At 32.2% G+C, this 14,814-nt stretch overlaps 1 pseudogene; it reads right to left on the minus strand.

The window, feature by feature from the left end:
* The window catches only part of LOC124897821, a 28,277-nt pseudogene extending 21,412 nt beyond the window's left edge, over window positions 1–6,865 (minus strand).
* Between the last annotated feature and the right edge of the window lie 7,949 nt (window positions 6,866–14,814).

Raw genomic sequence — 14,814 nt, forward strand, 5'->3', positions numbered from 1 at the left:
TATGAAATTTGATATTCAAACGTAATTTTATAGCATTTAATAAACAACATCCATTTATACTTTATAACATTCAAGGTTCAAAAGAAATAAGTTTGAAATAGTAAAAGATCTATTAGAACTCTTCAACCATTAAATATGTTTTATAACATTTAAGTTTTAAAAAAATTAAATTTATGAAAGAGTCAAAGTAAATCTAGAACTCTTCAAGCACGAATTTCTATTTTTAAACTAATGAAAAAAATAAATTAATAAGGGATAATATATTTTTCAAACTCAAATATTTAATATTTTTTAATTCAAAATTTTTACTGCAATACAATCAACCTTTGTCCTAAATTTTTATTACAATATTATTAGTCTTGTCCTAAATATGTATACATGGCAAGATTATATGCTGTCACTTGGCTAATTATGGTGCTTCGTCTTCTGCTTTATAATATATATATATAGATTTTTTATGGCACATAAAACCAAATCTCTTTTTGTAAATGTCAATTATATCCCAAAGTTATACAATATCTCACATGAACCCCACAATTTCCTTCACAACTTTTTATAAATGTTTTTGTAGGTTTTAAAACACAATACTCATTTCTATTCCTTTTTATAAGTGGTGAAATATTTGATTTATTCTATTCAAATAAAATGTACACAGACAAGTAGAATTCATTTTTTTTACACATTTGGTTATAGTAAATTATTTGGTAGAGTAATAAGAAAATAAGAAAATATATTACTCCCTTCATTTAAAAAAGAATGGTTTGTTTTAACTTGATATGGAGTATAAAAAATCAAAGAAAACTTTTGTATCTTGTAGTCATAAATTAAAGTAATATCAAATGTACCAGAATGTCCTTTATCTTGTGGTTCTAAACATGACATGTGAAAAGTTGAAATTAAAGTGTTGATAAAGAAATAAAAGTTCATTCTTTTTTAAATAAATTAAAAGAAAATTAGGTCTTTATTTTTGAAATTGAGGGAGTCACAAACATCTATAAGACATTTATCTATCCACAGTTCACATCATTGTAGAATAATTTCAGATTAAACTTTGTCATAATATCTAAATAATTTTAAAATATCTAAATAGTTTTCTTCATAATTTATTATGATATAGGAGAATTTATGTCACAACTTTTTTATTAAATGTAAATTTAAATAATATACTTGAATTAAATGGGAAGAATAATTTTAAATTTAAAGATAAATTATATTCGAAGTTATTTTCATTTAAATGTTGTTCTCAACCGTAGTATCCATACCAGCTTTCTTTTCTCTTAACTTAATCCACGAAATAAACAAGTTACTTCTGAGTATAATATTCATTATTATTTTTTATTATTTTTGCCTAAAATTATTGATAATTAATTTATGTTTAAGGTAACATTTACAAATATAACCAAGGGTATAACATTTTTTTCATAATTTTAAAAATATTTTTGTATAATTTTTTATGTGGATCCCACCACAACTCTATTTTAAATGAAAAAATAGATACTTCCTCTGTCCCATTTTATGTCGTCATTTTCTTTTTGGTTGGTCCTAAAGAGATTGTCACCTTTTCTTATTTGGTAACTATTTAAAGAGATAATTTCACTTTCATCCTTAATGGTCTCACTTAATTAAAGATAATAGTATATATATTTTTAATTAAGGATAATTTGATAAACATCACCAATTCTTAAAATATACCATATAAAATGAAACTGAGAAAGTATAATAGTTATTTCATTCGAATCCTTTCAATGTCACTTGTGACATAATTTTTCACATAGATCCCACACACCTCAATTATAACTTTATTTTAATATGTAGTAAAAAAAAATTAGATGCCTTGTATCAGAATGTCCATTTTAACACAACCAATGTTTGAATTCAAATAATATTTTTTTTATCAGTTCTAAAAGAGAATTGACATTTTTTATTTGGTTAGTATTTTATAAGATTATCAATATATTAGTCGTGTTGAATTTCATTTATTTATCAAAAACTCCACAAAGGTATACTCTTCTATTTAAATTTTATTTATTTTAAATATAATTTAAAACATTGCGAAGTTTTTTCATGTATCTTAAATTTGATGTTTAATCAAAATGATATAAATTGAAATAAGGGAGACGTAATTTATAGGAGGATGTGCAAATACTCAAAGATAAAAAAGTGAAATTAATTATGGTCACACATTCATAAAGTAAGTATTACTATATTATAGTAAAATAATAAAAAATACTCATAAATATTGAGTAGGTTTTTATCAATCAAACACAATAAGAGATTCCTTCATAATTCCAAAACTTCACATGATAAATATCATTACAAAGATTTACAATACATATAATTTGTGAAAATATAATTATTTACTAATCACTTGTTAAAATTATTTTAAACAACTAATTTAAAATATAATATTACTATCTCATGTTAAATTATTACAATATATATCATGTTAACTTTTGTTGATTCTTTTGATTCTCTTATTTGAGGTAGTAAATTTCCTCATTAGGTAGACAAATCACTTTAAAAGAAATTTCTTGCTTACTAAATTAAATTGGTCTCCTATTTTTGACGTACGTAAGACAAGACATAAAGACAGTCATTTAACATTATGATTCATTAAAATGGTCATCCAGTAAGTCCTTATTTTCCTTTGTTAAACACCCATAAAATGAATTTAAATATATTTAAAATTAATTTATGTATGGATTAGTATCCTTATTGCTTCCTACGATTTTATAAAAAAAATTCAATAAATAGATATTTATAATGTCAAAGCATTAGCGTGTATGTTATTTTAATGTTGATTATGAAAAATTAATTAAGTTATAAGCTATTATTTGATTTTATAACAATAAAAATTTATATTTTTATTACATAGTGTGATGTCTACTTACATTTCCCTTTATGTTTATTCAAAAATACTAATATTTATTTTTTAAAAAATTAATTAAATAACTATAAATATATTTAAAATTAGTATAAACAACATAAATCCCCTCCCTAGTGAAAGTAATTACATAAAATTCCTTCAGTCTTTCTCTCTCTTGAATTTTATAAATATACTCGTACATTAGGTCGTCCCTCATACATTGTAGGAATGTATGATAAAACTGATAATCCTATATTTAAGGAAAGGTAAATTAAATATTATATTTTTTGTTCCTTAATTTAAGCCATTAATTAGCTAACATTATGTAATGTATGATTAAATATGGTAACTGAAATTTAAATTCAAATATTTTCTTAAACATCACAGTAAAGTCGTCTTCTTTGTAGATTTCCATTCAGTAAAAGAAAAAAAGTTTCTTCATCTTCGTTCTTCAATTCTCTAAAAAGTCAATATGAACATCCCCATATTATTGCGACATTCGGGTGTTTGGGAGTTTGAGATTAGTTAGCAATCCTACAAAAGTGACGCAATTATTATTTCAGAAAGTATAACTTTCTTGAAATTGATTGCTATGATCGCCATGGAATTGAATATCGAAGAAGTACAAAAAAAATTAAAGTAAAATACATTGTTGAAGGTAATTCTTATCCAATTATTATAAGAAATAACAATGGAGTGAGGGTTTACATTGAGTTAAAGAAATAATTTTTGGGATTGTTTAATTTTTCGCTGTGTATTTACGCATTCGAAAAATTGAATAAGGCTATCGAGTTTGATAGAGAAACAGAGGTTGTACTTTGTATTAAAGGCAGTGAATATGATTTGGTTGCGTTAACGGTCGTTGAATCTCAAAATTAGTATGCATTAAACGTTTCAAAATTTAAAGTGAAAAACTTTATTACTGATTGCAAGAACACCGAAATAAAGGTTGATCAGCTTTATAAGGATAATCAAACTCTGATTGCGGTAATGGAAAGATATACAATAGCTAATGGCTTCAATACCAAAGCTAAACGATCTGACAGACAAAGGTATAAGGCATCAGATGTTTTGAATGATTTGCTGTTTTGAAGTTTGTTTCTGTTGAAGTTAAAACTAGTATTATGAATGTATAACATATAGTTATACATTCAAACGAATGGATGATGAAACCGTAACATCCCCAATTTAATCATTTTAACTGAAATTATGAATTTTAGATCTTTATTATAATACATTGAGTACGTGTTTTACTTGATGCAGCTATGTACTGCACTATCATAACAAAGAGTGCAATTAAGTCCTGAAGGCATCTTGTATGAATTATTCAAAAATATTTATGATAAAAAAGAAACGTGTTGGGCCAAGGACCATTGTCAGACGTATGAACTCCCAATAGTTCTAATGCCAGACATAAAGAATTAGAATATTCCACATTTTGTTGATGATGAAGAAGTTATTCCACCCAAATACAGAAAACCTCCAGGTAGGCAAAAGAAAGGAAGACATTTTAAATCAAGTTAATTACTTTCTTAAAGTTTGAACTGTTGCACTAAATGCGGATGTGCAGGTCACAACCGAAGGACGTGCGATTTCTTTCCAAAGAAAACGTGAAGAAGATTATTTGTTTTTAAATATGCTGATGCTTAGTTTGATTTTGTTGGAATAATCATTTTACTTAGTTTATGATGATATTCTTGAATAATTATGAATGATGTTTTATATTGTTATCTGATGTTTAGTTCTTAATAACTGTTTGACATTTTCATAACAATGTTATACAATATACATATATCAAATTGCATTACCTTTAAAACGTAGTCACGGGTGTGGAAAAACTATCTAAATTGGCAGCTATAACAATAAAAATTTGTTAAAATGTATTTTTTGTTCAAACTGGTAAACATTAAACTATCATATGTTTGTAATGTATAACATTTTTTTATAACTATCTAAGGGCAGACTTATGTATCGTATTTCATTCAAATCTCTGTTGCCATTATATAGTGTGTTATGAGTATGATAATATATTATACTTAAGCATATATGTATGATATAATTTATATACAGTGTAATGTACTCATATTTGCATATTAATCATACTTTTAATAATTGAAATTGACATAGTACTAAATGTAAAAATACCTTAACAGTATGTTATAAATGTATGATATGTTTTTTATACTTTAGTAACATTACTCTAAATGTATGAGACACCTATTCAGTGTATTATTAACTTATAATAGATTTTACATACTGGAAAAAATACAATGTGTTAGATATACCAAAATATATTAATGGTTATTTTTTTAGACGTTACATATAATATAATGTACGAAAAACATAATGACTACCAAACTATATAGTAACAATACAATATGGTGTACGTCATTGCCATACATGTCTTCAAAAGATATGTAAGTATAAGAAGATATAGGAAATCCATAATATCTACATTAAAATTCAACACCAAAAAATTAACAAGTATTTTAGTTGTTTAACATCAACTACTAAAACAACAATTAGATGTTTGCATAAAATCTATTATCAAAAAGTGCTACACTAAAGTAACAATTGTACTTTCATTAGTTGAATGGAGCAAACTATTTCTTGGACGAGGAGGATCGTTGTTATTAATAATGGACCCTTGATTTTCCTTTGCCACTCCGTAATGCCACATTAATAAAGCATAGCGTTCACATTGACTTTTAGCATCAAAATCACATAAATGCACTTGCAGCCCTCGCTTAATATTTCAGCATACGCAGCCACAAAGATGCCACAGTCCTTGATTTAAAAAAAATAATGCAATAACAGTCCGTTCAATAATTATAACATGATTATAACATTTATAGTGTACAACATTTTACTCTACCATTACAAGAGGATACAAGGGCTTTGGAAAGACAAAATAAGTCAAAAGAAGCAGCAATGCTAGAAGCAGACAGAATACTAAAATTTTTTTTAGAAAGAGCACTAATAGCTGAAGAAGTTCAGAATCAGAACTTTGAGCTGAGAAGACAAATTCAAATCTGCTAGGCATGAGTTAAAACAACAGAATATAACAAGCTAAGTTGGTCGGACTCGGATCCTCCAACAGTAGTGCATTTATGGAGGATCGAATATTATAATGCATATTCTACAGCATTGCAACTTCTCTATTGTTACTTCATATTTTACTTCATATGAAATATAAGTTTAACAGAAGGAATAATATAACCTTATACAATATTAAGACTTTCTAGTTGTGTAAAACCAAATATTACATAAAATGGCTCATCTATGTGATAATAACTTCTTAATGTATAACATAATGAAATATATTTAATAATAAATGTATTATATATTGGCCTTCCGTGATAACTAATGTATAATGTCTGAAATATTATAAATTATACATTAAAATACAATCTTTCATAATGTATAATGGCACACCATACATATAAACTATTCACCTTATACATAAATTATCTACAATATTATCAGAATGTATAATGTAATCTTATACAGTATTCAGACATTTACAAAGTATAATTCCACTTAAAAAAAAACTGCCTCATATATGTAATACGATTTCTTAATGTATAATACAATGATATATAAAACAGAAGACTTATATGATACATTAGTCTGATAAATAAAGGAATGTATAAGGTATGCATACTGTATAATCCGACAATATGATTACCAACTTATAATAAATCAGTTACTGTATTAAATCAAATAATATAAAATCAATACCTTCGAAAGACGTGGTCAACCGAAATCATCAACCTTCTTCTTACTTGCCGATTTTGACGCAGACTTCTTTGACCTAGAACTGACCACTTCCTTTAATTTCTTCATGTCTACCGGATCGTTTTGGTGCTTGGAATGATCCTCTGCGAAATTGAATTCTTCATAATCAAATGTACCAGTAACAAAACCAACAACGGGAATATTTTCTACTTGAGTATCTAACTGACTAAGCCCTAAACTAAAGCTAGGACGAGAATCCATTACAAAATTTATACTATCTTGAATAAGAAGTAACAACTTTAAAACAAAAAATTCAAAGATCTGACTTTTAATAAATGGAAAAAATGATATTATCAAACTATTAAACTGGAATGAATTTGCAAAAGCAATTAATTTCATAAAAAACAAATATGCAATCAAAAATCAAACCAGATTGTGATTTGGTAAAGTTGAAAAAAAATAAAAAATTATTGAAGAAAATCAGTAAGTTCAATAAATGTTTGATAACTTACAAATTGGTAACCTCTAAGTACACGGTTGCTTGAATTTGGGCATGAAAAAAGGATTCAATAATTGAGAAACAATCGGTTGTTTAATGGGAGGAAAAAAGGGAGCAAATATGGGAAAGAGAGAAAAAGTAAAGAAATAAAGCCTTTTTTGAATGTATAAGAGGAATGAGAGAGAAAGTAAAAAAATACGGGATTTTAGTAATAACTTTGGGATTTATGTAATTATTTATCAATATGGGATTTTGTAACGACCTAAGAAGTTGATGAAATTTATGATACACTCTTGTGGTAGAGTCCTTTTCCGGACACCGCGTATAGCGGTAGTTTTAGTGTACCAGGCTGCCCCTTTTTTATGTGAAATTTATGATTTTATATGATTTAACTTTTTTACCCCTTCCTGTAGTTGCATTATGATATTTTTGGGGTGTGGTAGTGATTGACATCATTTTGGTATCATTTATGCAATATTATGGTTTTTAATGGCTTCAAGAGCCTTATTTTGGACTTATATGAATATCTTTTGATCCGTGCGACGGATGGCTGAAAGGACTATGCCAGAAGCTCCGTAATATTGATTTTAGGCTAGATATACCTTTGGTTCGAGTCTCGATGCACCCGATCTCATTTTGACCTATTGGTTGGAAAGTTGAAAAATTAGAAATATGGGTATGGGACCTACATTTAAATGAAACGACCTCGGATGGAAAATTCGGCTTAATCAACCATCCTGAAATGTCAATTTTAGGGTGTTAGCATATTTGGTATGATTTTACGGCTTTTAAATCTCATTTCGACCCTCGGTTTGGAAAATTTTGATTTCGGATTTCGGGGATCAATTTTGTGAAAACCACATTTTTTGGAAAATTTGGTATCGCCATCGCATCCAAAATGTTGAATTTAGTATGATTGCATAGTTCGTTTGTGTATATCGAACTCCAAACGATTCCCGGACACCCCGTCGAAGTTCGATCAACCAACAAAAGAACGCTATTGCAGATTTTTTATAATAAATAGCAGGGTTTTCACCCTTTTGTCCCATTCTAAAAGTAGTCAATATGGGTGTCGTTGGTTTTGTTTTAATGCGTAGATTTTATATTTGATATTTTTAGTGGAGTTTGGGATTGTTCATGAAAAGTAAGGTCATGGATTCAAGTGTAGCAGATCAATTTTGGCTTTCGAGGTAGGTTATGGCTTAACTCTTCAGATTGGGATGGATAGTAAATGATGGTACAAAATGCATATTAAAGGTGAGAACTAATCATGAAAAATGTCTATCTATGTGTTGTGCCCGTGTGGGGGCCTATATGTGATGTATTGTTGAAATTGAGATATTATGTGATATGTTTGACCGTGTGGAGTCCTATGTGATATTGATAGGCTTGAATATATGTGAATAATTTTATTGTGTTGTTTAATGTGGTGCCATTGGTGTATTGTGATTATATCATACTTTATTGGCATAAAAGACATGTTGAAATTCATGGATGAAACGAAAATAATAAGTGGATATTGGCTCATGTGCTTGTGGGAATGTATCATTGTGGTTGGTTATGGAATTATATCATGTGATTGGTTGTGGAAATACTCATTGTGATTGATTGTGAGCATTACATCTTCATAGCGTACTCATTCATGAAACATTGTTACCACCGTGGCAACATCTGAGAAACATTGGCAACACATTTTTTAAAAAAATATTATAACACCTTATAAAACCCTTTTCGAGGGATATGCTGTAAAAGAGATATTAGATATGTGAATTGTATATGAGTTGACGAACCCCCACGGGTCCTACGTCGGGAAGCTTTAGCTCCATAGGTGTATACGGGGATTGTGCGATGATCCCGAAGGTTCTGCGACGACCTCGTGCATTATCATCATCATCATTATCATCATCATATACATTGTACTTACTTTATTGTGTTTATGTCATATTGTATTTCCTTTTTGATTTGTTATCTATGTATTTGTCTTACCTCCCTTTACTTGTATTTGATGATTTTATATCTACATATTCTCTCTTGTTCTATTTATATGTGACATAATGTATACTTGTGTTCAATATCTTGATGTGTTGTTGTAATATATGTGAGATATATTAGAACTGTTAGTGCAAATGGTGTGGGCTATTGTTGTGGGACATTTTCTTATTGCAGGTGATGTGCCCTTAGTGTATATTTTGTATGCTTTATTTACTACTTTGCTTGGTCAGCCTATTATACCTACTGAGTACAAGTGGACCGTACTCATGCCTACTTCGCCCTTTCAGTGCAGGTCCTAGCTAGAGTGCGCCTCAGATTTCTTGACTCGAGCGATTATTGGAGCTTCGAAGGTAGCGGTTGGATATTTATGCATCTGAAGTTCACCTCTATCTTTCTAAAGTAGTTATGTCTTTATTAGTATTCAGAGATAGATATTATTCCTTTTGTGGTTATTTTCTGATGTATTTGACTCTTGGATTGTATTAGTAGTTCTTACACTATTGACACCTAGCTTTGGGCATGATTGGCATTTTGAATAAGTTCTTTCCATATTGTTATGATTACTTATATGGTTTGGATTCATTCTAGAAGCCTTACCATAGGATATTTCTATCTTTTCTCCTTTTCATATCAGTTTGGGTGATAGGCTTACTTATCAAGGTACGCTGCGATAAGTGCCAGCATGACCCTCATTTTGGGTCGTGACAAATTGGTATCAGAGCATCCAGATTTTATTAGTCTTAACGGTGTAAGAATGGGATGCCTAATAGAGTCTCGCGGATCGGTACGTAGACGTCCGTATCTATCTTCGACAGGCTATAGGACGTCTTTGGGAAACTTTCCTCATTTCATTCTTTATCGTGTAAAGTTCTTTCATACCTTGTGTTCTGAATTGTGTTTCACTCTTTCTACGTGAATGGAGTTGCTTATGCTACTATCAGTTGAGAGATGCTGTGGGAATTAGTGGATATCATTTGTTGGTTGTAGGCTTGTTGATGCTTCTAAGCTGTCATGGGATCAGTTTGCTGATGCCTTTCTGGAGAGATTTGTTTCTTTCAGTTTGAGAGATCGTATGCGGGACGAGTTTGATAATTTAGAACAGGCTTCATAACAGTTGTTGAGTATGAGGCATGCTTCCATACCCTATCCAGATATTCCTATGATAGTATTTCCACCGAGTTTGAGTAGATACAAAGTTTGTAAAGGGATTAGATATCTTTATTTAGTTGGCTATGTCTCAGATGATTGTGATTAGGAATTATTTTTAGAGTATTATGGATTATGCTAAGATGACATAGGGTATTCTTAATGTATCTCAGGGAGGCGCCAAGAGGGTGCATTATTTTGGTAAGTTCAGGAGTCGTACCTCTCTAGGTAAAGATTTTAGAGGTTCTCGTAGATATCATCGTAGGCCAATGCAGGTGACTTTATAGAGTTCAGCTAGTGGATCTTCTAGTTTAGCAGTTTAGGGTGGCCGTTTGGGCCCAATTGTACCTTTTCCTATTGAGACTAGTCGTAGAAGTTGTTATGTATGTGATGAGATTAGCCATGTGGCTAAGGACTATTTTTGCCGTGTGTTTAGAGCTACTCCTATTTCAGCTATGAGAGGTAGGGGTTCTACCAAATATGCAATAGGTAGAAATGGTAGAGCCATGTTGGTAGTCGTGGGGCTACTCAACCAGTTGGTAGTCATGGATAGTGTTATCCTAAGTCAGTTAGATTTGAGGCGGAGGCTTCAGATGTTGTGATCGTAGGTACCACTCTATTTATTTCAGACTTGCATCTTATTAGTTGATCCTAGATTAACTTTCTCTTATGCATCTGTGTATTTTGCATTGGGTTTTGATTTTGTTACTAATTTTCTTTCCATGCCTATTTGTGTATCTACCCTGGTAGGTGATTCTTTAGTGGTGGATCAGGTGCATCGATCTTGTGTTGTGACTTTTGCCAGGCGTGTGACTTTGATAGACTTGCTTGTATTAGACATGGTTGATTTTGATGCTATTTTAGGTATAGATTGGTTAGCTCCTTCTCATGCCGTCCTAAATTATTATGCCAAGACTGTGACTTTAGTTTCGTCGGGTGTGCCAAGGATAACTTGGAAGGGTTTACTTTATTTGGGTCTTGAGAGGGTCGTATCTTATGTTCAGGCTCATAAATTGGTTGAGAAGGGATGTTTGTATTACTTGGACCATATTCATGACACAAGTGTCGTTTCGCCTCCTTCCTTGGATTATGTCTGTGTTGTTCGTAAGTTTATGGAGGTGTTCCCTACAAACTTGCCTAGTATGCCTTCAGATTGAGATATTGATTTTATTATTGATGTTGAGTCGGGCACCAAGCCCATTTTTATTCCTCCTTCTAGTATGGCCCCAGTAGAGTTAAAGGAACTGAGGATTAGTTACAGGTATCGTTGGATAAGAGATTTATTCGACCTTGTATTTCACCTTGGGGTGTGCCTATCTTATTTTGTGAAGAGAAAAGATGGGTCTATACGGATGAGTATTGATTATCGATAGTTAAACAAGGTGATGGTTAAGAATAAGTATCCTCTTCCTCGCATCGATGATTTATTTGATCAACTTCACGGTGCTGTAGTGTTTTCAAAGATTGATTTGAGGTTTAGTTATCACCAGTTGAGGATTAGAGCTTTGAATATTCTGAAAATTTCTTTTCGAACTCGATATGGTCATTATGAGTTCTTGGTCATGTCTTTTGGGTTGACCAATTCCCCTGCCACATTTATGGAGTTAATGAACTGGGTGTTTTGACTGTATCTTGACTCCTTTATTATGGTATTTATAGATGATATCTTGGTTTATTCCAAGAGTGAGGTTGAGCATGAGGAGCATTTGTGAATTGTGTTTCAGAGATTCAGAGATGAGAAGTTGTGTTCTAAGTTCTCTAAGTGCGAGTTTTGGTTGGAGTTAGTTTCTTTCTTGGATCATGTGATGACTAAAAAAGGTATTATGGTTGATCCAACTAAGGTTGCAATAGTTTGTGATTGGGCTAGATCTACTCTGCCCATCGAGATTAAGAGTTTTATTGGCTTGGCCGGGTATTATTAGTGTTTTGTTGAGGGTTTCTCTTCCATTGCAACTTCGTTGACCAAGTTGACCCAGAAGAAAATTTCTTTTCAGTGGTCTGATGTTTATGAGGTGAGCTTTCAAAAGCTCAAGGATTTGTTGACTTCAGCTCCTATATTGGCTTTGCCCAAGGAGGGCGTGGGATTTATTGTCTTTTGTGATGCTTCAGTTGTTGGGTTAAGTATTATGTTGATACAGGATGGCAAGGTAACTGCGTATGCATTTCGTCAAGATTGAAGCCTCATGAGAGGATTTATCCTAGCCATGATTTAAAGCTGTGCGTAGTTATGTTTGCCTTGAAGTTTTGGAGGTACTACTTGTATGGAGTTCGTTGTGAGATTTTCTCAGATCATCGTATCCTTCAGTACTTCTTTACCAGTGAGATCTTCATATGAGGCAGCACCATTGGCTTAAGTTACTTAAGGATTATGACTTGACTATTCTCTACCATTCAGGCAAGGCTAATGTTGTTGCGGATACCTTGAGCCAAAAGTTGACTAGCATGGGTAGCTTGGCTCATCTTTTGACCCAAGAGAGGATTTTGGCCTTAGAGATTTAGTTTTTAGCTAACCATATAGTTAGGCTTGATATTTCGACACTTGGGCGTGTTTTGTCATTTGTGGAGGTTAGATCATCTTTGATGGAGCAGATCCGAGCTCATTAATTTGATAATATTGGATTAAGGTTGATTCGAGAGAAGATGTTGAGTGGAGAGGTTAAGGAAGCCTCACTTGATTCAGATGGAGTTTCGAGGATTGGGGGCTGAGTTTGTATGCTGAGAGTGGTGATCGGATTAGGTTGATCTTAGAGAAGGCCTATTGTTCTAGATATTCTATCCATCCTGGTGTGACTAAGATGTATCGTAATTTGAGACATCACTACTGGTGGGGTGGTATGAGGTAAGATATAGTGGATTCTGAGGCTCATTGACTATATTATCAATGAGTGAAGGCCGTGTATATGGGACCTGGTGGTTTGCTTCAGAGGTTACCCGTTCCTGAGTTAAAGTGGGAACGAGTTACTATGGACTTCGTGGCTGGGTTGCCTCATACTTCTCTTGGTTCTGACAGTGTTTGGGTCATCGTGGGTCGATTGACCATGTCATCTTATTTTATTTCGGTTTAGATCTCATTCAGTGCTGAGAGGTTGGCTCATATCTATATTCGTGAGATTGTTTGTCTATATGATGTGTTGGTATCTATTATTTTAGATCAAGGTTTTGTGTTCACATTTCACTTTTGGGAGATGTTTCAAGATGAGTTAGGTACTCGGGTTGATCTTAGCATAGTATTTCACCCTAGACTGATGGCCAGTCAGGGCGAACTATTCAAGTTTTAGAGAATATGCTCTGCGCGTACATGATGGATTTTGGTGGCCAGTGGGAGCAATATTTGGCTTTAGCAGAGTTTGCATATAGTAATAGTTACCATTCCAGTATTAAAATGGCTCCTTTTGAGGCGTTGTATGGTAGACGTTCTCACTCTCTAGTAGATTGGTTCAACATTTCAGAGGTGAGATCTCAAGGTACGAACTAGATTCATGAGTCTTTAGATAGGATCCAGATCATTCAGGATAGACTTAGAGCGGCTCAGAGTAGACAGAAGTGTTATGCTGATTGTAGACTTCATGCCTTGAGATTTGGTGTTGGTGATCGTGTCTTCCTTTGAGTTTCACCCATGAAGGGTGTGATGAGGTTTGGGAAATAGACAAGCTTAGCCCCAAGTATATTAGTCCATTTGAGATTCTTTGGACTGTTGGTGATGTGGCTTATGAGTTGGCTTTTCCCCCTGATCTATCAGCTATTCATCTAGTTTTTTATGTTTCTATGCTTTGTCGCTATATTCCTGATGAGTCTCATGTCATTCATTGGGAGTTAGTTCAGTTAGATAAGCGTTGTCCTTTGTTGAGGAGCCAGTTTCCATTTTTGGTTAGGGAGTGATTGGCATGATTTTCGATTCATTTTGGTATCATTTATGCAATATTATGGTTTTTTATGGCTTCGAGAGCCTTATTTTGGTTCTTATGTGGATATCTTTTGATCCATGCGATGGATGACTGAACGAACTGAACCAGCAGCTCCGGAATATTGATTTTAGGCTAGATAGACCTTTGGTTCAGGTCTCGATGCGCCCGAGCTCATTTCGACCTATTGATCAAAAAGTTAGAAAATTAGAAATATGGGTGTGGGACCAACATTTGAGCGAAATGACCTCGGATAGAAAATTCGATTTCGCCAGCAGATCTGGAATGTTGATTTTAGGGTGTTAGCATGTTTGGTATGATTTTATGGTTTTTAAATCTTATTTAGACCCTTAGTTTGGAAAATTTTAATTTTGGATTTCGGGAGTTAATTTTGTGAAAATCACATTTTTTGAAAAATCTGGTATCGCCATCGGGTCCAAAACGTCAAATTTAGTATGGTTGCATAGGTCGTTTGTGTATATCGGACTCCAAACGAATTTCGGACACCCCGTCGAAGTCCGATCAACCAACTAAAAAATGCTATTGCAGATTTTCTGCAATAAATAGCAGTTTTTTTCACCCTTTTGGCCCATTCCAAAAGTAGTCAATATGGGTGTCGTTGGTTTTGTTTTGACGCGTAGATTTCATATTTGATATTTTTAGTGGAGTTC

The sequence above is a fragment of the Capsicum annuum genome, chromosome 1, assembly GCF_002878395.1.
Source record: "Capsicum annuum cultivar UCD-10X-F1 chromosome 1, UCD10Xv1.1, whole genome shotgun sequence".
Classification (NCBI taxonomy): domain Eukaryota; kingdom Viridiplantae; phylum Streptophyta; class Magnoliopsida; order Solanales; family Solanaceae; genus Capsicum; species Capsicum annuum.